Here is a 23,374-nt window from a genome sequence, read left to right as displayed (position 1 = left end):
TGGTCCTGGGGCAGGGAAAGGACATACGTATGTCACAGGCTACCCAAGCATGAAAGGTCCAGGCAGACATCCTGGTCACCTGACATGGACCGTGGCAAATACATTTGTCACAGCCAGTGCTGTCAGTCCAGGATATGAAGCACGCAATCCTCACATATTTCTCTGGCCACTCACTCTGACCTCCCCTGTCCAAGATAAAGGAAACAGTTGGCAGGTTAGTACTACCAGGGCCTCACAAAACCAGCGACTTGGGTTCAATCCTCACCTTGGGTACTGGCTGGGTGGAATTTGCATTCTCTTTCTGAGATGACGTGGGTTCCTTCCATGTGTTCAGATTTCCTCTCCAGCCCGTGCAGGTTGGCAGCTTAATTGATCACTAGTGTGAGGGTGAGGGGTAGAATCTGCATACATGCCCATCTGGAATCTGGACACAAGCCCATCAAACAACTGAGAGAGCACTCTTTATTACACTAAACCTACCCTAACCAATGTTATTCTTCCCACAGACCCATGAACTCCCCCCAGATTCTATCACTGTCCTGCACACTAGGGGTGATGTACAACCACCAATTAACATGTCTTTGAGATGAGGGAGTTAACCAGAGCACCTGGAGGAAACCCACAAGGTCACTACTGGGAGAAATCTGTACAGACAGTGCCAGGAGGTCAGGATTGTACTGGGTCTCTGGAGCTGTGAGATGGCTTTACTGGCTGTGATGTTCATTGTTTCAGAATGTCTAATTGCAAATCCCCCTTCTACTTTAAAGGCTTTAGAACAAAGCAAGTACCTCTGATGTTCTTTCACCTTTGTTGTTGTCTTTTCTTTTGATGTTTCATTGTACTTCACTGGGCTAGTTGACAAAGTGACAGCAAGTAATAACCCAGCAAATATACCGTCAGCGTTTGAGAATAAAATTAAAACTGAAGGGTTCTTCAGAGAAGAAAGCTCCTTTTCCTTGCTGATCTAGTTTCAGTGCAACTCTGATTAGCGACATTTCAGTCTGAAGACTAACCCCACATTGACAGAGTATGGCTGAGAAATGTTCCTGAAGAAAGGGAAAAATGCCAAGCAATGAATAACCGTGGCGACTATATTTCTGAAAGATAATATGTCATGTATAAATAATTGTTCTTCCCTTTCAAGGATTGATGATTCTTTTTAACACTGAACTGCTCTGACTTGTTTTTACTGAATCCACTTATTTGAAAATTGCAGTGATACAAATGAAAACAGGACCTTCAGCCAAATATGTCCATGGTGACCAATAATCCTACTTAAGCAGCCTAATCAGCCTGCGCTTGGCCTGTGTTCCTCTAAACATTTTATATCTTTGTACCTCTCCAAACATCTTTTAAATGTTGTTATTGTACCACTCTCCATATACCCACCACCCTCTGTGTAGAATACTTGTTCCTCAGGTCCCCTTTAAATAATTTCCCTTGTAACTTAAACATATACCCTTTAGTTTTAGACTCCCCTATCCAGGGAAAAAGACTGTGACCTTATCTATCCCTCTCAGGATTTCATATATATTTATAAGGTCACCCCTCAGCCTCCCACACTCCAGCAAAAATAGTCCCAGCCTTCCCAACCTCTCCTGATGACTCATGGCCTTCAGTACTGGTGAAATCATCATGAATCATTTCTGCGTGATCTCCAATACATGAAATCCTTCCTGTAGTTGGGCAATGAGAAATACACTCGATACTCCAACTGTGGTCTCAACAATGGCTTGTCGAGTTGAAACACAAGATTTTTAATAACAATCTAGCATGGCAATTACATTTTTCTTTTAAATATCGCAATAAACTTTACTGACCATATGGAATTTGCACATTCATTGTTTGTGAGGGTTTCTCCATCGAGCTCCGGATTACTCCCACATCATAAGGTGGGTTAATTGGCCACAGTAAATTTCTCAGTGGCTACTATCAAGTATCAAAGGTAAGTCAGACACAGAATGCTGGAGTAACTCAGCGGGTCAGGCAGCATCTCCAGAGAAAAGGAATAGGTGATGTTTCGGTTGGAAACCTTTCTTCAGATGAGTCCAGGTCCACTCCCACTTGGGCTAATTCCACAATGGCTGCTTCACTTGCCTTATTTTTAGTGGAAGCTGTTAATTAGCCATTTAGCCAAGCTGTGAGACTTGCCTCTCTCAATTGCTCCCCATCTCACAGAGAACTCCCGACAGCTGAGACCACCAAGCTGTGGGACTTGGCTTTTTCAAACATGGGAGGCATAACATCTCTCTTGATACCTCCTTCTTCAGCACCATCCAGGGGGGACGGAGGCAATCTTTCAAGGTGAGAAGGTTCATGAGTGCCTCGTGTAGTATATATGATGCTACGATTTGGCCTCCGTGATGTTGACTAGACCAAACATAGACGAAGCAATCATTTTGCAAAGCACTTCATTCTGTGCATCATGGCCATCTGGAGCTCCTGGTTGCAAGCCATTTTACTTCCGTTTTGATCCTCCAGTTGCATGTCACCTCAACTGCTCTCCCCCTTCCCATCCCTCCCTGTCTGGCCTCAGTCATCTCCACTGCCAGGGTGAGACCAAACACAAACTAGATTAACAGCATCTCATATTCCACGTGAGTAGCCAACAACCCAGTGATAGAAATATAGAAATTTCCAATTTCAGATAATCCACTCCCCCTGCGTTCCATTCCCACTCCTACTGGTCCACTTAGGATTTATCCTCCTTAGTTCATCTTACACATTTCCATCTGCCCATCACCCACACACCTGTCCACCTGGTTTTCTTCTCCCCCACCCTATTAGAAACATATAAAATAGGTGCAGGAGGAGGCCATTTGGCCCTTTGAGCCAGCACCACCATTCATTATGATCATTCACAATCAGTAACCCATGTCTGCCTTCTCCCCGTACCCCTTGATTCCGCTAGCTCCAAGAGCTCAATCTAACTCTCTTTTAAACTCATCCTGTGAATTGACCTCGACTGCCTTCCACAAATTCACAACTCTCTGGGTGAAAACGTTTTTTCTCATCTCAGTTTTAAATGGTCTTCCCTTTATTCTTATATGGCCACCCACTTATTCAGTAGCCTCTGGTTCTAGACTCTCCCAACATTGGGAACATTTTTTCTGCATCTAGCTAGTCCAGTCATTTTATAATTTTATTTATTTCTATAAGATCACCTCTCACTTTATTGCTATCCAAATGTGCTGTAATTACTTCTTTAATAATTGACTGCAATATCTTCCCCACCACCGATGTCAGGCTAACTGGTCTATAATTCCCCAGTTTTCTCTCTCGCTCCTTTCTTGAAAAGTGGGATAACATTTGCTACCCTCCAATCCCCAGAACTGATCCTAATCTATAGAACATTGGAAAATGATCACCAATGCATCCACAATTTCTAGAACCACCTCCTTGAGTACCCTGGGATGCAGACCATCTGGTCCTGGGGATTTAGTCCTATCAGTCTACCTAATACTATTTCTCGCCTAATGCAAATTTCTTCCAGTTCCACTGTCTCCCTAGATCCTCTGTCCTCTAGTACATCTGGGAGATTGTTTGTGTCTTCCTTAATGAAGACAGACCAAAGTACCTGTTCAATTCTTCTGCCATTTCCTTGTTCCCCATAATAATTTCACCTGTTTGTGCCTTCAAGGGACCCACATTTGTGTTTACTAATCATTTTCTCTTTACATACCTAAAGAAGCTCTTACTATCCTTCTTTATATTCTTAGGGAGCTTATCCTCATACTTCATCTTTCCACCTCGTATTGGACTTTTTGTTACTTTTCTGATGTCCTTTGAAAGTTTCCTAATCCTCTGGCTTCTCGCTACTCTTTGCTATGTTATACACCTTTTCTTTCAGTTTTATACCGTCCCTAACTTCCCTTGTCAGCCATGGTTGCCTCTTACTCCTTCTTTCTTCCTCTTTGGAATGGAATGATCCTGCATCTTCTGGATTTTGCCCAGAAATTCCTGCCATTGCTGTTCCACCATCATTCCTGCTAGGATCCTTTTCCAGTCAACCTTGGCCATCCCCTCTCTCATGCTTTCATAGTCCCCTTTGTTCAGCTGCAACACTGATACCTCTGATTTAACCCTCTCCCTCTCAAATTGCAGATTAAAACATCATATTATGGTCACTACCTGCTAGCAGTTCCTTTACCTTGAGTTCCCTTATTCAATTCATTAAACACGAAATCCAGAATTGACTTCTCTCTGGTAGACTCCAATACAAGCTGCTCTAAGAATCATCTCGGAGGCACTCTACAAACTCCCTTTCTTGGGGTCCAGAACCAACCTGATTTCCCAGTCTCCCTGCATTATGAAATCTCCCATAACCACAGTGGCATTACATTTGTTAAATGCCAATTTTAACTCCTGCTGAAACTTGCACCCTATATCCAGGCTACTGTTTGGGGGCCTGTGGATAACTCCCATTAGTGTCTTCTTACCTTTACAATTCCTCAATTTTATCCACAGTGACTCTATATCGTCAGTCCATATGCCACCCCTCGCAAGGGATTGAATTTCATCCCACACCAACAGAGGAGCTACCCCACCTCCTCTGCCCACCTGCCTGTCCTTTCTATAGAATGTATAGCCCTGAATATTCAGTTCCCAGTCCTGATCCACCTGCCGCCATGTCTCTGTAAACCCCACAATGTCATATCTATCAATATCTAACTGAGCCTCAAGCTCATCCACTTTCCTTCTTATACTTCGCGCATTCATATATAATACTTTTAATCCATTACTCACCTCACCTTTCACCGATTCCTATTTCACTTGGCCATACTCTCCTATCCCTTCGTGAGTTTTCAGTCCCATTAATTCTGGTGTTTTTCTTAACTTTTCCTATACTCTCTTTCCCTTTAACTCCATCCTTATATTTCCAATTTGTCTCCCCCCCCCCCCACCCACTATTATTTTAACCCCACCTGTGTAGCAGTGGCAGACCTGCCTGCCAGAATGCTGGTCCCCCACCTGTTAAGGTCCAACCAGTCCCTTTTGTACAATTCACCCTTACCCTAAAGCAGATCCCAGTGGTCTAAGAATCTAAATCCACTCTCCTCCCTCCAACTTATTCCATCTGCCCATTGCTATTTTTCCCCCTATACATTTCCACCTATCACTCATCACCCTCTGTCTCGAAACTTTTCCCTTCCTCCCCATCTTTGCTACATCCAGCCATTTTTCACCACGTCACACAATTGTACCTATCACTTACTAGCCCCCACCGCAGCCTCCCTCTCACCACTTTGGAACCAATTTCCCCACTATACTCTCTAGACCAGATGTTGGGTTTCCACCTGAAATGCCGACTATCCCATTGCCTCCACAGATGCTGTTCCAGCTGTTGAGTTCTGCCAGCAGTTTATTTTTCTCCAGATTCCAGCATTAGCAATCTCTTGTGGCTCCATGGCCTGAGCTGAGTCAGCATTCTGTTAAAGCTGTTGTAGACATTCCCAGATAATGTGTACAAAGATGGACACAAAATGCTGGAGTACCTCAGCAGGTCAGGCAGCATCTCTGGAGAACATGGATAGATGATGTATCAGATCGGGATCCTTTTTCAGACTGAAGAAGGGTCTCGATCCAAAATGTCACCTATCTATGTTCTCCAGAGATGCTGCCTGACCCACTGAGGCACTCCAGCATTTTGTGTTCTTTTGTGCATTAACTAGCATCTGCCGTTCTTTATTTCTGCATGTGTTCAAAGATGTTGCTTCAACACGGAATGACCAGTAAATGCATCTCACATGTCCTTAGAACAGCTTGCAGTAAAGAAACAATTAAATATGATGCCAACATCTAATGTTACACTTGGCTTATTTAGTTTGCTTTTGATTAGTTTCCGATTTTCCATATTAGAGCAAACAATACTGGGTTTAGAAGGCATGTGTCTGATGAAATGCCACCACTTTTCCTCGGTTTTATCTTCCACTTTTATGTTTGCGTAACAAGATGACATAATCATATTATATATGGTATATAGACACAAAAAGCTGGAGTAAATCAGTGGGTCAGGCAGCATCTCTGGACAAAAGGAATAGGTGACGTTTTGGGTCGAGACCCTTCTTCAGACAGAGTCAGGGGCAAGGGAAACAAGAGATATAGTCGGTGCATAGAACAAATGAATACTTCTATGTATGGCGTGCACAGCCTAAAGTTGTAAGACAACTTGTTCTGTTTGATCTTCTGTTTGTGCACGTCAGGTTGATTGTATTCGTCTAAACAGGGTAGACCACGTGAATGGTGCAATCTTCCACCCCAACAAATGTATTAAAGATATACGGGATGCTCAGGTGACATTCAGAAAGACTGAAGGGTAGCTAATTTTGTACTGTTAATTCAGTTGGGCAGTAAAGACAAGCCAGGGAACTACAGGCCTGTGAATTGGCATCAGTCGTAGGAACATTTTGTTAAGTTTAGAGGTACAATGTGAAACAGGTCCTTCAGCCCACTTACTCCATGCCATCAATCAATCACCAATTCATACTGGTTCTATTGTATCCCACTTTGTCATCCACTCCTGATGCAATTGTAACAATTTATAGAAACCAATTAACCCATGAACTCGCACGTCTTTAGAATGTGGGAGGAAACCGGATCACCTGGAGGAAACCCACACCGTCACAAGGAGAACGCGAAAACTCCATACATACAGCACCTGAGGTCAGGATCAAACTCAGGTCTCTGGCACTGTGAGGCAGCAGCAGAGGGGAAAGACTGGAGAGAGACCTCAGGGGCAACATTTTACTCAAGAGGGTAGTCCATATCTGGAATGTAATGCCAGAGGAAACTGTAAAAATGGATAAAATTACATCTTTGAAAAGACATCTGGACTGATATATGGATAGAAAAGATTTACAGGGATATGGGCCAAATGCAGGCAAATGGTATTAGCCCATTATGCCATTAGGTCAGCATGAACAATTTGGGCGAAAGGCCTGTTTACATGCTGAACAGCTCTATGACTCTATTTGCGTACCATTGGTTTGATTGTACTTATGTCTGACATGATTTGCTTGGCTAGCATTCAAAACAAAGTTTTTAACTGTATCTCAGTTCACCTGACAATAGTAAACCAATAATAAAGCCAATAATACAATCAATAATGAAAATCTGAGATGTTTCTGGAACAGTGGCTACTAGTTGGTGTTTTGAACTGATTTTGTCCAAAAAGCTTGTTTTCCATTGATGGCTCAGGAAAATGCATTTGCCATTATTCTTAGTAAGAAAAAAAATCTGTAGTTTCTCCCATCCACCTCTCCTCTCTCCATACACACTATTCTGCCCCATGCAGATCCAATGCGTCCTTTCCCTTCTCGAGGTCATAGAATATAGAAAGTACAGCACCTTAGATCCACAATGCCTGTGCTGAACATGACGTGTAGCAAAATAATCTCATCTGCCTGGACATGATTCATATCCCACTATATTCATACCCCTGCATGTCCAATTGCCTATCTAACACCTTCTTAAACACCACCATTGAGTTCTCACATGGTCTGTGGTCTTCTGCTGCTCAGAGATCCAGGTATGCTAAAGATTCTTGAGGGATGTGGATTGTCGAATGAGGAGCGCCTGCTGGTGCAAGTAGAGCAAGACTCTCAATGGTGCAAGACGGAACCAGCATGGGACCAGCATCCTTCCAGATTCACCAGGTTAACTCTGGGCTAGCAAGAGAAATGTGGTGTTGTTTCTGGAGCCTCAAACGCTGAGGCGAGACTTGATAGAACTGTATAAAATGATGAGAAGTACAGATATATGTCGCAATCATTTTAACAGGGTGAAAATGACAAACTTGAGAGGGCATGGCTTTAAAGTTGGAGGCAAAAGGTTTAAAGGAGATGTGCAGGGCAAGTTTTTACACAGGAAGTGTGGGTGCCTGGAACGTACTGCCAGGGGTGGTGGGTGAAATAGGTACAATAGTGGCATTTACAGGGGCACATGGATATGCAGGGAATGGAGGGATAAGATTACATGCAGGCAGAAGAGATTAGTGCAATCGTGGTCAGGATAGACATTGTGGGCACTGTGGCACAGCTAGCAGAGCTGCTGAGTGTTGGATGAATCAGTGTGCAGGAGAGAATCAGAGCTGGTTGAGTAGTTCAGTAGCAACAACCACATACTCAATGTCAACGAAACCAACCAACTAATCATTGACCAGAAAGGGGAAGTCACGAGACCATGGGTCAGCTTTTATCGTTGTGTCGGGAGAGTGACCACGATGGCAGCCTCGCCAACAGTCTGTCTGTCCTTTCGTCTTTTTTTTAAATTTTCAAGTGTTTTAAAAGCTCTGCGGCCTAACATCGTGGAGCTGGAGGCCTTGCTCGGGACTGAATTTGAGCCCCACCGCGGGGCGTAGCCTTACCATCGGAGCCGATTCCTTGCAGATTCCAACCGCGTCCTGCGCACTTTAACATCAAGGGCTCGCAGCCTGAGGAGAGACCGTCGGGAGCTCCAAAACCGCACGACGTTCGACAAGCCCCGACCTGGGGTCCGATCGCCCAGCACGGGGAACTGACATCACCCCAATGTGTATGTTGCAAAACATACTTGGCTAATAAATTAAGTATGAGTATGAGTTACAGCTACAAATTCCTGGGCATTAACATCTCTGATGACCTGTCCTGAGCCCTGCACATAGATGTACTGTAATTATGAAGAAAGTGCACTAGCCCCTTTACTTGCTGAGAAGTTTAAAGAGATTTGACATGTCTTTGGATTCTCTGCCAATCTTCTGCAGATGTGCTGTAGAAAGTATCCAGACTGGTTGCATCGTGGTGTTGCACGGCAATTCCAAAACAGAGGAACACAAGAGGTTGCAGAGAATGTGTAAGAAGGAGCTGCAGATGCTGGTTTAAACCGAAGATAGACACAAAAAACTGAGTTGCTCCACAGCGGGACAGGCAGCATCTATGGAGAGAAGGAATGGGTGGCGTTTCGGGTCGAGACCCTTCTGCAGAGAATGGTGGATTGTCCATTGGCACTTCCCATCATCTACATGAAGTGCCTGCCTCAAATATGCAGTATCTATTATCAAGCATCCCTACCATCTGAGCCAAACCCTCTTTTAGCTCCTACCATCTTGCAGGAGCTTGAAGTCCCACATCACCAGGTCAGAAACAACTACTTACCTACAACTTGAATTGGTTTTTTTTGTTTTTTTAACTTTATTTTTATTAGCAGTACAGTAAATTACATTAACACATCACATATATCGTATTACATTATGTTGTACCACTTCATTTTTTGAGCTTTAAAAAAGATAGAAATAAAATAAGTAAGGAAAGTAAGCAAGAATCGTGAAGGTGCAGGAAACTGTTGGGAGGAGAAAGCCCCTTAGGGAAGGAATTAGAGAAGGAAGTAAAGAAAGGAAATAAGACCCTAGAAAGAAAAGGAAAAAAAGAAGAAAGGAAAATCAATCGCTCTATTGTAACACTAAACTCCACAAAAAAGGATCTACCAAACATGTTTTTATTAAAAAATTATTTTATACCCCCCGTTACCAGATCCTGGTACCCTTTATGTTTTAACTTACTATTGCACCTTATGCTTGTAATAGTTCCATAAATGTCGACCACGTCTTTTGGAAGTGATCTGCTTTGCCTGCTAGGAGGAGTCTCATCTCTTCCATGTGTATGGTTTCGAACATGTTTGAAATCCACATTTTTATTGTTGGTATTGGAGTATTTTTCCAAAATTTGAGTATAAGCTTTTATCCCATTATTAGCCCATAATTAAGTAAGTTCTTTTGAAACATATTTAATTCTGGGTTACCTTCCGATATTCCAAAAATGATCCATTCTGCTTTTGGTAGCAGTTTTGTTTTAAATAATTTTGTGAAGATTTCAAATATTTAGTTCCAGAATTTTTGAATTTTTATACAGAAAACAAAAGAGTGCGCTATGTTAGCTTCTTGTGACTGACATTTATCACAAATGGGTGAGACATTGGGGAAAAGTTTATTTATTTTAGTTTTTGAATAATATAGTCTATGTAATGTTTTGTATTGGATTAGAGTATGTCGTACGTTGATCGAGCATTTATGCACATATAGTAAGTGTTTATCCCAGCTCTCTTTTGAAATTTTTATAGCTAGTTCTTGTTCCCAGTCTCTTCTAATATTATCGGTTGTAGGTATTTCTATATTCAAAATAATATTATATAGGTATGATATTAGATTTGCTGATTCAGCCTTTATCTTCATGGCTTCATCCAGTAAGTCTGGGGGCATGTTATGATAGTCTTTTGTGTATTTTTTCAGATAATCACGGATTTGAAGATATTTAAAATATTGATTATTTTTCAAATTATATTTCAGTTGTAATTGTTGAAATGATAATAATTTTCCTAATTCATTCAAGTCTCCGAGCGTTTTGATTCCCGTTCTTTCCCATTGTGTAAATGATTTATCTATAATTGAGGGTTTAAACGAAGAGTTATTGACTATTGGCATTAGCAGAGATAGATTACTTAATTTTGAGTTCTGTTTTATTTGTTTCCAAGTTCTAATTGTACTATGTATCATTGGATTTTTATTATAATTTTTGTTATTCAAATTCGTTGGTGAGAGGAGAGTCGCTCCTGTATTACACGGAGAACAGTCCTCTCTCTCCATTACAATCCAATCCACCTGCTGGGCAGAGTTGTCCAGCAGGTGAATGATATTTTTAATATTTACTGCCCAATTATAGTACATAAAGTTAGGGAGCGCTAGACCACCCATCTCTTTTGGTTTACTAAGGTGTGCTCTTTGTATTCTGTGGGATTTATAATCCCATATAAAGTTTGTAATGTCTGAGTAATTTTTTGAAAAATTTTTTTTGGAAGATATATTGGAATTGATTGAAATAAATATAGGATTTGTGGTAAAAAGATCATTTTTATAGCATTTATTCGACCTATTAAAGACATCGGAAGCGTTTTCCAGAATTTAATTAGATTATTTAATTTCTTAAGTAAGGGGCTATAATTAGCATTAAACATACCGTGATAATTTCTAGTGATTTCAATGCCTAAATATTTAAATTTTTCTGTGGCTATTTTAAAGGGGAATTTCAAAAGATGTGTTGAGTCTTTCGGTTTTATCGACATAATTTCACTTTTGTTCCAGATTATTCTGTATCCTGAGAAAGATCCGAAGTCCTCAATTAGGTTTAATATGTTTGGTATACTGATTAGGGGTTTTGTGATATATATTAGTACATCGTCTGCGTATAAGGATATTTTGTTATTTGAATATTTTGTATTATAACCGTAAATGTCCGGGTGTGTTCTAATTTTTTCAGCTAAAGGTTCAATTACCAGAGCGAATAACAGCGGTGATAATGAACATCCTTGTGTATTACCCCTTGATAATTGGAATTTCGTAGATAGTATATTATTAGTTAATATTCTAGCCGTGGGTTTGTTATATAATAATTTTATCCATGCGATGAAGCTCTTTCCCATTTGAAATTTTTGCAATACTTTAATCATATAATCCCATTCTACTTGATCAAACACTTTTTCTGCGTCCAATGAAATGATAGATAACTCTTGTTCTTGAGGTTTGTGAGAGTGCATTATGTTAAACAGACGTCTCAGGTTATTAAATGAATGTCTCTTAGGTATAAATCCCGTTTGATCCTTATTTATTAATTTACTGACATATTGACTTAGTCTTCTAGCTAATATTTTCGCTAATATTTTTTGATCCGTATTTAACAAAGCAATAGCTCTATATGATCCTGGTTCTTCTATATCTTTATCTTTTTTAAGTATTAGTGTGATCGTTGATTCTGCTAGTGTTTCAGGTAAGGTTTGTTCTTTAAAAGCATATGTATCCATTTTCTGTAGACGTGGGGTCACTGTGTTGTAAAAACATTTATAAAATTCATTACTGAATCTGTCTGGTCCTGGTGTTTTTCCATTCTTAAGTGTGTTTATTGTGTCTTCTGTTTCCTTAGCTGTAATGTGTGCTCCCAGTTCCTCTTGTTCCTACAATTCTAGTTTTGGGAGGTTACAATCATCCAAAAATTCTGAAAGTTTATTATTGTCTATTAGCGTTTTCGATGTGTATAAATTCTTATAATATTGAGCAAATCTTTTATTGATATCATTAGGTAGTGTTAATAATTCCCCTCTGTCTGATTTAATCTTTAAAATTGCATGATCTTTTTCCTGTTTTTTCAGTTGGCGTGCCAAAAGATTATGGGGTTTATCCCCAAATTCAAAACGTTCTTGTTTTGTAATTTGGAATAATCTTATAATCTTCTCTGATAATAATTTATTTATCTTAAATTTCAGTATTAAAATTTTATTATGTTTATCCAACTTGAATTGTTGATTATTGAATCAACCAGCACATTTCTAATCCAACTTTGGCAACAGAACACTGCAGGCCACCTCTCGCAGTACCATGAACTTGATATTTTAAATTATGTTTTTACAATAATTTCTTCTTGTTTTGCAGTTTTCTTCAGCGAACCATTCAGTATCTCTGGATAGAAGGAATGAAGGATAGAAGTACAAGGTTAATTCCCGGGATGGCGGGACTGTCATATGCTGAGAAAATGGAGCAACTGGGCTTGTACACTCTGGAGTTTAGAGGGATGAGAGGGTAGCTCATTGAAACATATAAGATTGTTAAGGGTTTGGACACGCTAGAGGCAGGAAACATGTTCCTGATGTTGGGGGAGTCCAGAACCAAGGGCCCCGGTTTAAGAATAAAGAGTAAGCCATTTAGAACGGAGACGAGGAAACACTTTTTCTCACAGAGAGTGATGAGTCTGTGGAATTCTCTGCCTCAGTGGTGGAGGCAGGTTCTCTGGATGCTTTCAAGAGAGAGCTAGATAGGGCTCTTAAAAATAGCAGAGTCAGAGGATATGAGGAGAAGGCAGGAACGGGGTACTGATTGGGGATGATCAGCCATGATCACATTAAATGGCAGTGCTGGCTCGAATGGCCAAATGGCCTACTCCTGCACCTATTGTCTATTGTCTATTGAATGGGCGATTGTTTGGGTTGAGACCCTTCTTCAGACTGTGTGGTCTTGACCCGAAATGTCACCCATTCCTTCTATACAGAGATGCTCACTGTACTTGTACAAGATTTTCATTGTATTTGTAGCTCACAAGACTCGGGCATATGACAATAAACTTGATTGAACTTTCTGCCTCACTCTTCTAGCAAGGTGGGTTCAATGCTGACTTCCAGTTCATCTTGAAGGAGTTTGCACGTTCTCCTTTTGACCACATGAGCCTCACATCCATGCTCCAGTTTCCTCACGCATCTCAGAGATCCACAGGTTGGTAAGTTAACTGGCTGCTGTAAATTGCTTCCACAGCACAGGTGAGTGGTAGGATAAGGGGAAAAGGGATTAATATAGCATTGGTGTAAATGGATGTCTAAACAGTAGAATCTGGTCTGGGGGGGAGCTGATGGCAATGTTTGAGGAATAAAATGGAATTAGTGAAGGCTTAGTGTACATCGGTGTTTAATGATCAAGAGGGAGTCGATGGGCTGTGTAATGATGTGACCCGAACACACATTAAGATACAACACATATTTACAGCATAGGATCTGCAGTTCGTTACAGCTCCGAGCTGCTACATCTACTGACTGACGTATGCGAGCTCTTGATAATATAAAGCACATACTAGGAGGAGCTACTACTAACAAACACTATGATTGCATGCTAGCCGTTTCCATGGGGCATAATTTGCCTGTCCATCTATGACTCCATTTTAAGGAGACACAATAGACTGCAATTGCTAGAGTTGTGAGCAGAAAACTACTGGAGGAACTCAGCAGGTCACTTAAATTATTCCATTTTTGTTTTCCTCCCATCTTATTGGATGTAATTCATCAAATCACATCCTGATCCTTTCTCTCCCCATACTTTCAGGCCCCATTGATTTTGGAAAATTATTGGCAAGGCCTACGTTGTTTTAGATAGTTGGGTGGTATTAACATTCTGCTGAGTCTATCACTGGCTGGCTGGATTTCCAACCTGGAAATCCTGGATTTTCCTTTTATAGAGAAATCGCTTCCATATAGACTCTTCATATAAAATTGGCTTCAGCCCCTTGCAATTGGCTATTATTCTCCAGATCACTACTGAGTAGCCATCCAGCAAAGAGAGCACAAATTAAAAATGTTATATTAACACCTGTCCTACATCAAACCTGTTTTTTCTATTCTCCTCACATCCCCCCAGATTCTACAATTCATGTACACAATGGGGGCAATTTACAGTGGCCAATTAACCTACCAACTCACGTGTCACGGGGAGAACATGAAAACTCCACAGAGATAGCACCCTCGGTCAGGATTGAACCTAATCGCTGGTGAGACATCTGTTCCGCTAGTTGTGCCAATGTGCCCTGTGTTTCTCTTTTCACAAATGTTACCTGACCTGCTGAGTATTTATAGCATTTTCTGTTTCATTCCAGAATGAAACAGATTTGATTGCATTTTCTGATCTTAAACCTAAATATTTCTGACGCGGGCTTAATTGATTCCAAATGGTAGAAAGGAATTTTTATGTTACCAAGGGCTGAATGTAGGATTGTAAAAAATAACTGCGCACTGTTTAATTTTGTATTACTCAGTACTAAATGGAGGATTGTAAAAAAAATTAACTGCATTCTATTTAACTTTGTGTGTTGTTTATGAAAGCTATGCAAATTGCTCCAGTAATTGCATCAAAAACCAAGCAATAGTGAGGGGGAAAAAAACAATTGCCCATGTGACTGAATTAATTCTCCTCTCTGCTTTTCCCCCTCTGATCAATCAGCACAGCACAGCTTGCTAATGTCAAGGAGCAGGCTGCACCCCTTGGTCCGTGCAGGAAGCAAGATCATCTCCACAGTGAAAAAAACCTAATGAAATGCAAGAAAGGATGGAGACATTGGATGCAGCTCTGAGCTGGTGACGTGGCTGCATTCATTTGCTGGAAATTGATCAATTAGATGGTAATTCAAGAATTTAATGCAGTAATTGAGATAGATGCAGGGCTCAGTGTTCAGTCAACAGAGCCTGGTTGCTGAATATTCCAGAATCTGGCATCAGTTTGCATAAGTGTTGATGACAGGCCAAGGTAATTATTCAGATATTCAACTCCTTCAGGGGTATAATTGATCTGCAAAAGCGCTTGTTATAAATTTCATCATTTTTATTTTCATTTCCTCGTTCACACAAACAGTTGCAATTATCGTGTAAATATGGTTTAACCTTTCAGCAGAGATTTTCTTTCCATGCATGTTCCAGCAGTGTGGATCTACTGTCTTGGTGATGTTACAGTAAATGTTTCTGTGAACTATACGTAATAATGAGGAATAATAATAATAAAGAATGATTTGCATCTGTTTGGCAACTTGCACAAGCTCAAAAGCCAATAAAGCACTCTCTAAATTATGTTGTAAAATGCAAGAGAGACATCTTGTTCGGAAAAAGAGGGAGATCTACAATAATTATAGGCAACATGAAGTAAATGAGGTGCTTGAGGAGTATAAGGAATATAAAAAGAATCTTAAGAAAGAAATTAGAAAAGCTAAAAGAAGATATGAGGTTGTTTTGGCAAGTAAGGTGAAAGTAAATCCAAAGGGTTTCTACAGCTATATTAATAGCAAAAGGATAACGAGGGTAAAATTGGTCCATTGGAGAGACAGAGTGGACTGCTATCTGCAGAGCCAAAAGAGATGGGGGAGATATTGAACAATTTTATTTCTTCGGTATTCACCAAGGAGAAGGATATTGAATTATGTGAGGTAAGGGAAACTAGTAGAGTAGCTATGGATACTATGAGGTTCAAAGTAAAAGAAGTACTGACACTTTTGAAAAATATAAAAGTGGATAAGTCTCCAGGTCCTGACAGGATATTCATCCACAGGATGAAGTTTAATGCTGATAAATGTGAGGTGCTACACCTTGGCAGGACAAATCAAAATAGGACGTACATGGCCTGGAAGGTCATGTTTGACTAATGGTAGGGAATTGAAGAATACATGTTGTTGGACTTTAGTAAGGCCTTTGACAAGGACATGGAGGGATCTGGGAATGCAGGAACCGTGGATTCAACATGGGAGTTCCTTGAAGGTGGAATCTGGAGGCATATAGATAGGGTGGTGTCAAATCAAAGCTGGATGAAGGTGTTTGGATTATGTATGCAGATGATACCAAGATAGGGGGTGTTTTATCCAAATACAGTGATTTAGGCCATTGAAAAATGGGCTGAAAGATGGCAGGTGGAGTTTAATGCTGATAAATGTGAGGTGCTACATAGAAATCAAAATGGGATGTAATGTTGAAGAATAATTGTACAAGGGATCATTGGTGAGACCAAATCTGGAGTATGGTGTACAAGCTTTTGGTATCGCCCAATTGATAGCTGGGATGTAAGGATTGTCAACATTGGTGAGAAATAGTAGAGTCACCCAATTACAGGAGGAGTCAACAAAATTTACAGAGGAGATTTACTAGAATGTTGCCTGGGTTTCAACAACTAAGTTACAGAGATAGGTTGAATAAGTTAGGTCTTTATTCTCTGGAGCGCAGAAGGTTAAGGGGGGACTTGATAGAGGTCTTTAAAATGATGAGAGGGATAGACAGAGTTGATGTGGACAAGCTTTTACCTTTGAGAATAGGGAAGATTCAAACAAGAGGACATGACTTCAGAATTAAGAGACAGAAGTTTAGGGGTAACATGAGGGGGAACTTCTTTGCTCAGAGAGTGGTAGCGGTGTGGAATGAGCTTCCAGTGGAAGTGGTGGAGGCAGGTTCGTTGGTATCATTTAAAAATAAATTGGATAGGCATATGGATGAGAAAGGAATGGAGGGTTATGGTGTGAGTGCAGGCAGGTGGGACTAAGGGAAAAAAAGTTGTGTCGGCACGGACTTGTAGGGCCGAGATGGCCTGTTTCCGTGCTGTAATTGTTATATGGTTAAGAGAGCTTGAGTAGGCCACTCAGCCCCTCAGGCCTGCCCCACTATTCAATGTGATCATGGCTGATCTACCCCAGGCCATATCTCCTCTTCGGTGCCAGATTACACAACCTTCTAACCTTTCAAAACTGTTTCTACCATCCCTTTAAATATTGCCAAGGATCCAACCTCCACAATTCTCTCGAGCAGAGAGTACCAAAGATTCACCACTTACTGTGAGATGATATTTCTCCATTTAAAACATTGTTGCTACGTCCCCTCGTTCAAGAGTTTACTTCTAGTAGAAGCATCTCAATATCCATTCTGCCATGCCCCCTTGTTATCTTTTGTATTTTAATAAGATCATTCCTCATTCCTCCTCCAAAAAATAGAGACCCAGTTTCCTCAGCAGCTCATGATAAGACTACTGTTCACATCCATGAGTTAGCCCAATAATCTATTTTGAACTGCCTCGAATGCTAGTGCATCATTTCTAATTCAAATTCCTCCTATTAAAGTCATCAGATTATCAAACCATACAGAATGAAATCAGGCCATTTCGCCCATTTTATCTTTGCCTAACGTGGACACCTATCTACATTAATTCCAATTTCCAGTTCTTGGTCTGTAGCATTTAATGCCGAGGCAATTCAAGTGCTCGTCTAAACACCTCTTGATTCTGGTTTTGCAACAGTTCTAGCCAATTTCCACAGATGCCCCAGAGACAGCCTACTGTCAGGTTGCATCATAGCTTTTTTTTTTAATAGCTTTGCCCGAGTTCATAAGAAATTGCTGAGAGTTGTAGATGTAACCCAGTTCATCTCAGAGATCAGACTCCACACCTACTCTGCTTGCTACCTTGAAAAAGCAGCCAACATAATCAACAACTTTTCTCACCACAGTCATTCCTTCTTCTTCTTCCAATTCCGTCTCTCTAAAGATACAAAACTTGAAAGCGCGTACTACCAAACTCAGGATCAGCTTCTTTCCCTCCACTATCAGAATCCTGAATGGTCCTTACATAAGCTTGGGAACAGGACCGTTTTTCCAACTTACCTCAATGCAGACATTGGACCTTTTCCATGGAGCTGTTACATTACAATGCTAAGTATGTTCCGCACTCTGATATTTAGCACTTCATTCTACGTGTTATACTTTTATTTGGCATGATTGTATTCATGTACTATATTATCTGGTTTCATTGGATAGCACCCAACCAAAAGCTTTTCACTTTTCCTCAGTAAACATGACAATAATAAACCTAAATCTATACAGACCCATAAAAGCAATACATATAAATAATATGATTTAAAAATGTAATACATTTTATAACTGTAATATTAGTGCCAAAACCAAAGTCCTCAGTGTAACCAAAGGCAGTCCATATAGGTTTGTAGTTGCTGGGGTTTGTGTTATGTAATGTTCAAAAGCCTGATTGGTGTTGGGAAGAAGCTATTCTTGAACCTGGTGGTCACGGCATTTAGGCTCCTGTACCTACTTCCTGAGGAGCGAAATGAGACCCAGGATAGTATTAGTCTTTGATGATATTAGCTGCTTTTTTGAGCAGTTTCTCCTATAGACCCCTTCAATGCAGGCGAGGTCAGTACCTGTGATGGACCTGTCAGTGTCTACTACTCTCCATAATCTCCTTCGTTCCTGGCCATTCGAGTTGCCGAACATGGCAGAATGCTCTCTACTGTACCATTCGCGGGGTTCAACAGAGTATTCATCGACAGACTGAATCTCTCAGTCTTCAGAAGTAGAGGCATTGATGCAGTGTTTCCACTTTGAAGGAAATTACCCGAAATTCAGGAAATTCTGGTTGTCTTCGGGTAAATTTAGGTAAATTAAATAATTTTGGGAAATTTCCCGGCTCGGTAAGCCTTCCCCAACTATGCATGTGCGACTGCCGCCCCAACTGCGCACGCGCGGATACTGGGCCCACGGCGCACGCACGGGGAGACGCAAAGGTGTCCAATCAGGCCTGTGAGATGATTTACGGAGCAAAAAGTATATACCTGGATATTTACGACTATCTGCGCCTTCGCAGTTGGGGAAAGCTTATTGGGCCGGGAAATACCATACAATTCCAGGTGGTTTGGCTTACTGGGCCGGGAGGTGTGGAAGCACTGCATTGATGAGCTTTCCTTCTGATTCCTGTGTTCCTAGGGTAGACCTTCAGAGATATGCATGCCCAGGAACGTGAAGCTGTTGATTCCCTCGATAACAGTCCCGTTGATGAAGATAAGTTTGTGGATTCTTGGCATTTCTCTCCTTCAGCATCGTACCGTAGGCAAATTTAAAGATGGAGTTAGAACTGTGATTTGCAACACAGTCATGAGTATAGAGTGAATAGAGCAGGGGAATGAGCACATAGTCTTGAGGTGCTCCTGTGATAATGGTTAGAGAAGGAAAAGCTGGTGCCAATTCATACTGATTGAGGTTTGCCATTGAGGAAATCCAAGATCCAATTACATACGATGAGCAGAACCCCAGTTCTCTGAGTTTGTTAGTAAGTTTGAAGAGTGTGATAGTGTTGAACTCTGAGCTATAGCTGATGAACAATAGCCTGACATACATGTCCTTAATGGGCAAGTGATAGCTGGTTGACATGGAAACAAAGACTAGAGGACTGGAAGCCTGTAACCTCTGCTTCTTAGAGTGTGCTGCTGACAATAGTGTGTGTGCATCAGGGCCAGGGTTGCTCTGAGGGTCTCATGGAGAGAGAGAAAATCCAAAGCGCCAGAAGTTCCAATTTCCTTGCTGATCAGGAATATTATTTTTTTTACTTGCCTGCAGAAAGTAAGGCCACACTCTTGATCTGATGGGAATGACGCAGGCAAAGATGAACTCAGTATCAGATAAAAGGGCCATCAAAATCCTTCAATGGATTCCAAATTGCCTTCACGACAAGTTGGCTTTATGCCTTGCTCTCTGTGGTCTGAAACCGCAATGGTGGATGCTGAGTTGAGGGGTCACAATGGAAAGATGTCTCCAACTAACCACCAACTAGAGAACGGTCCTGACCTACCATCTACCTCATTGGAAACCTTTGATCTTTCTTTAATTGGACTTTACTGGACATTATATTGCACTGAATGTTATTTCCTTTAACCTGTACCTGTACACGATGGACGGTTTGTTTGTAATCAGATTTAGTCTTTTTGCTGACTGGATAATATGCAACAAAAAAGCTTTTCACTGTACCTTGGTACACATGAAAATAATGATAATAAACTAAACTAAACTATTCCGATTAACATTCCTATTACTGATTCAACAAAGCTGGGCTGGGAACTAGAAACAGGGAGAACAATTTTTATTTTCTTTGGGCCAAGTCCTTACCTTGACAGAATCAGAATGCTAACAAGATTTACCAAGATCTGTTCCTGTACATTTATTCACTTTCCTGAAAAGTGCTTGTTTTTTAAAACGTTTTCATCAATCTTGTCTCTTGTGAAAGAGAGTCTCAAAAACACAGCAGCCTGCTTCAGGAAAACGGGCCGGGGTTTTTCGATGAATTTGTTTCTTGAGTTTTCTTGTTGCTTATATATAATATTGAAAGATAAATGCTCTAAACCTTTGTGTGTGTGTGTGTTGTGTGTGTGTGTGTGTGTGCATGTGTGTGTGTGTGTGTGTGTGTGTGTGTGTGTACACGTGTGCGTTTTTGTGTGTGTCCATGTGCATGTACGTGTGCACCTCTTCGATCGAACGCTTCAGTTCTTTTACTATATTTTTGTGACAGGGTTTCCCATAAAAATAAAATACAAGCAATGATTTCTCTTCCCAGCCAGAGATGTTGCCTCCATGGATCTTCCCCCAGTCCCTTCCCTCTGTTACAGCCAAACACATTGCACACACAGAGTTACCCCGCTCCCTCAAACTCTGATGTCAAACCACGTATAAGATCTCCTTTAGTTCAGCCAAACCTGGGGAAGAGAATGCCATTTTCAGAAACACTGCATTATCACATCAATTTCAATCCCTGTTCGGTATTTAATTCCTGACTCACTCAAAGGATTCATCATGTATTTCCTTTTTTGAATTAATTAATTTTTCAGGGTCCATTGCCCATCCCTAATTACTCCCGATCATGTCACTTGCTGGATTGTTTCAGTCAACCAGTCAAACAGTCAAACCTCTGCTTTACAAGTCCAGCAATGTAACCACTGCAATATCGGTATCCAATAGCCCTTCATCCTGAATTGTGGTCTGATCCCAATCCTCACTTTTTTCAGTTTGATTGAAATCTTTGGATTACGCCCGAGTAAAGTTCATCAATTCATAAGTCATAGAAGCAGAATTAATCCATTCGGCATACCGAGTCTACACTGCCATTCAATCATGGCTGATCTATCTTTTCCTCTCAACCCCATTTTCCTGCATTTTACCCATAACATTTGACACACTAATCAAGAATCTGTCAATCTCTGCTTTAAAAATACCCAATGACGGCCTCCACAGCTGTCTGTGGCAGTGAATTCCACAAACTCACCACTCGCTGACTAAAGAAATTCCTCCTCATCTTTCTAAAGATATATCCTTTTATTATGAGGCTGTGTCCTCTGGTCCGAAACTCTCCCACGAGTGGAAACATCCTTTCCAAATCCACTCTATCCAGGCCTTTCAGTAAACCGTAAGTTTCAATGAGGTCCCCTGAGGTGCTTTTCTATGTTAAAGGACAAGGGGGTATAATTCCCATCAAGATTTCACCTTAAAGATTTCATTAGCTATTTTGTTCTTTATTCTGACATCATAGTTGGGAGAATATTGATGGAAACTCCATCTGTTATTATTGGCACTGCCTGAGTAATCCTCCCTGCCTTAGAGAACATTTGTTTCCATTTTACCATTTCACTGTAAGCAAAAATATAACCAAAACAACTAATGCTGGAAACACAAACAGTATAAGAAGAGAAGAATTGAATATACAAATAGAAAAACTGGGACTGAGTTGCACTTGTTCAATTACAATACAATACAATACAATACAATACAATACAATAATACAATACAATTTATTTGTCACTTGAACCTCATAGAGGCTCAAATGAAATGTTGTTTCTGCAGTCATACACACAAGAAAAAAAGACCCAAGACACAACACAATTTACACAGACATCCATCACAGCGCATCTCCTCCTCGCTGTGATGGAAGGCAAAAACCTATCTCTCCCCTGCACTCCCCATTCCCCTCCCGATGTCAGAGTCAAAGCCCCCGCCGGGTGATGGCAATTGTCCCGCGGCCATTAACACCGTGTCCCGGGTGATGCAAGGCCACGCTCCGGGTCTTGTTGTTGGAGCCCCCGGCGGGCGCTAGCAAATTCCCGCAGCCGTTGAAGCCGCGCCGGGCGATGTAAGGCCCTGTTCTAGGTACTCCTCGACCCCGCAACTTGGGCGGGAGAAGTCGCCGTTGCGGAAGCCCCGAAAAGCGGTCTCCCAGCACATAATTCTGCACATAACTCCAAACAACCAGGGATAATAATATTAAAGTTAATTGACTTTTTTGTGAGCAAGATTTGAAAAAACATGTAAGTATATTTAGACTTTAAACTTTATAGATACAGCATGGAAACAGGCCCTTTGGCTCAACGGGTACATGCTGACCAGCGATCACCCCGTACACTAGCACTATCTTACACGCTAGATACAATTTTACACCCAGAGAAAACCCACACTGTCACAGGGGGAACGTACAAACTCTGTACAGACAGTACCTGTTGTCAGGGTCGAACCTAGGTCTCTGGCACTGTAAACAGCATATTTAATAAATTGGTTATAATATTCTTGTAAATCTGATATGTCCAATCTCAGGTGTCTCCCCCACTGTGAGTCACACAGATAGGTCGTTAATTAGGTGTCAACAGTTGAATATCTATTTATTCAAAAAAAAGTTGTCACCGTTTAATTGTCAGATTACTCAGATTAGGATAGACATTAGCATTTTTACCACTTAGCATGCAAATTAAATTGCACCACTCATTTAAACTTTGCTATTGAAGTAGCCGTTTATTGCATCTCAACTCCAAATATTCTCACTACATGTGGCTGGTTTATCACCAAAATGATCGGTGAAACATTTAAAAAAAAATCAAAGTATTTTTCAGGAAAGCAAATAAATGTTCAGGAACAGATCTTGGTAAACCTTGTTATCAAATCTGTGATTGACTTGTACAGTCACTCCTGTCTCAATGCCTGGTAATCTGCATGCTGCAATTTCAGGATCCAAAGCTACTTTCAAAGCAAATAATTTGCAGCTTTAATGTATTGCAATTAAATCTGTGTTTGCAGTGAGATCAGGTATTGTTTTCTGGAGAGCAAGAGGTAGACATTCATAGGAACCAAAGGTACACAAAAATGCTGGAGAAACTCAGCGGGTGCGGCAGCATCTATGGAGCAAAGGAAATAGGCAACGTTTCGGGCCAAAACCCTTCTTCAGACTGCGCCTCCATTCATCGGAACCATTTTGGTT

Source organism: Leucoraja erinacea, chromosome 14 (genome assembly GCF_028641065.1).
Source record: "Leucoraja erinacea ecotype New England chromosome 14, Leri_hhj_1, whole genome shotgun sequence".
Classification (NCBI taxonomy): domain Eukaryota; kingdom Metazoa; phylum Chordata; class Chondrichthyes; order Rajiformes; family Rajidae; genus Leucoraja; species Leucoraja erinaceus.
The sequence above is the reverse complement of the archived record's forward strand: the minus strand, read 5'-3'. Positions refer to the sequence as shown.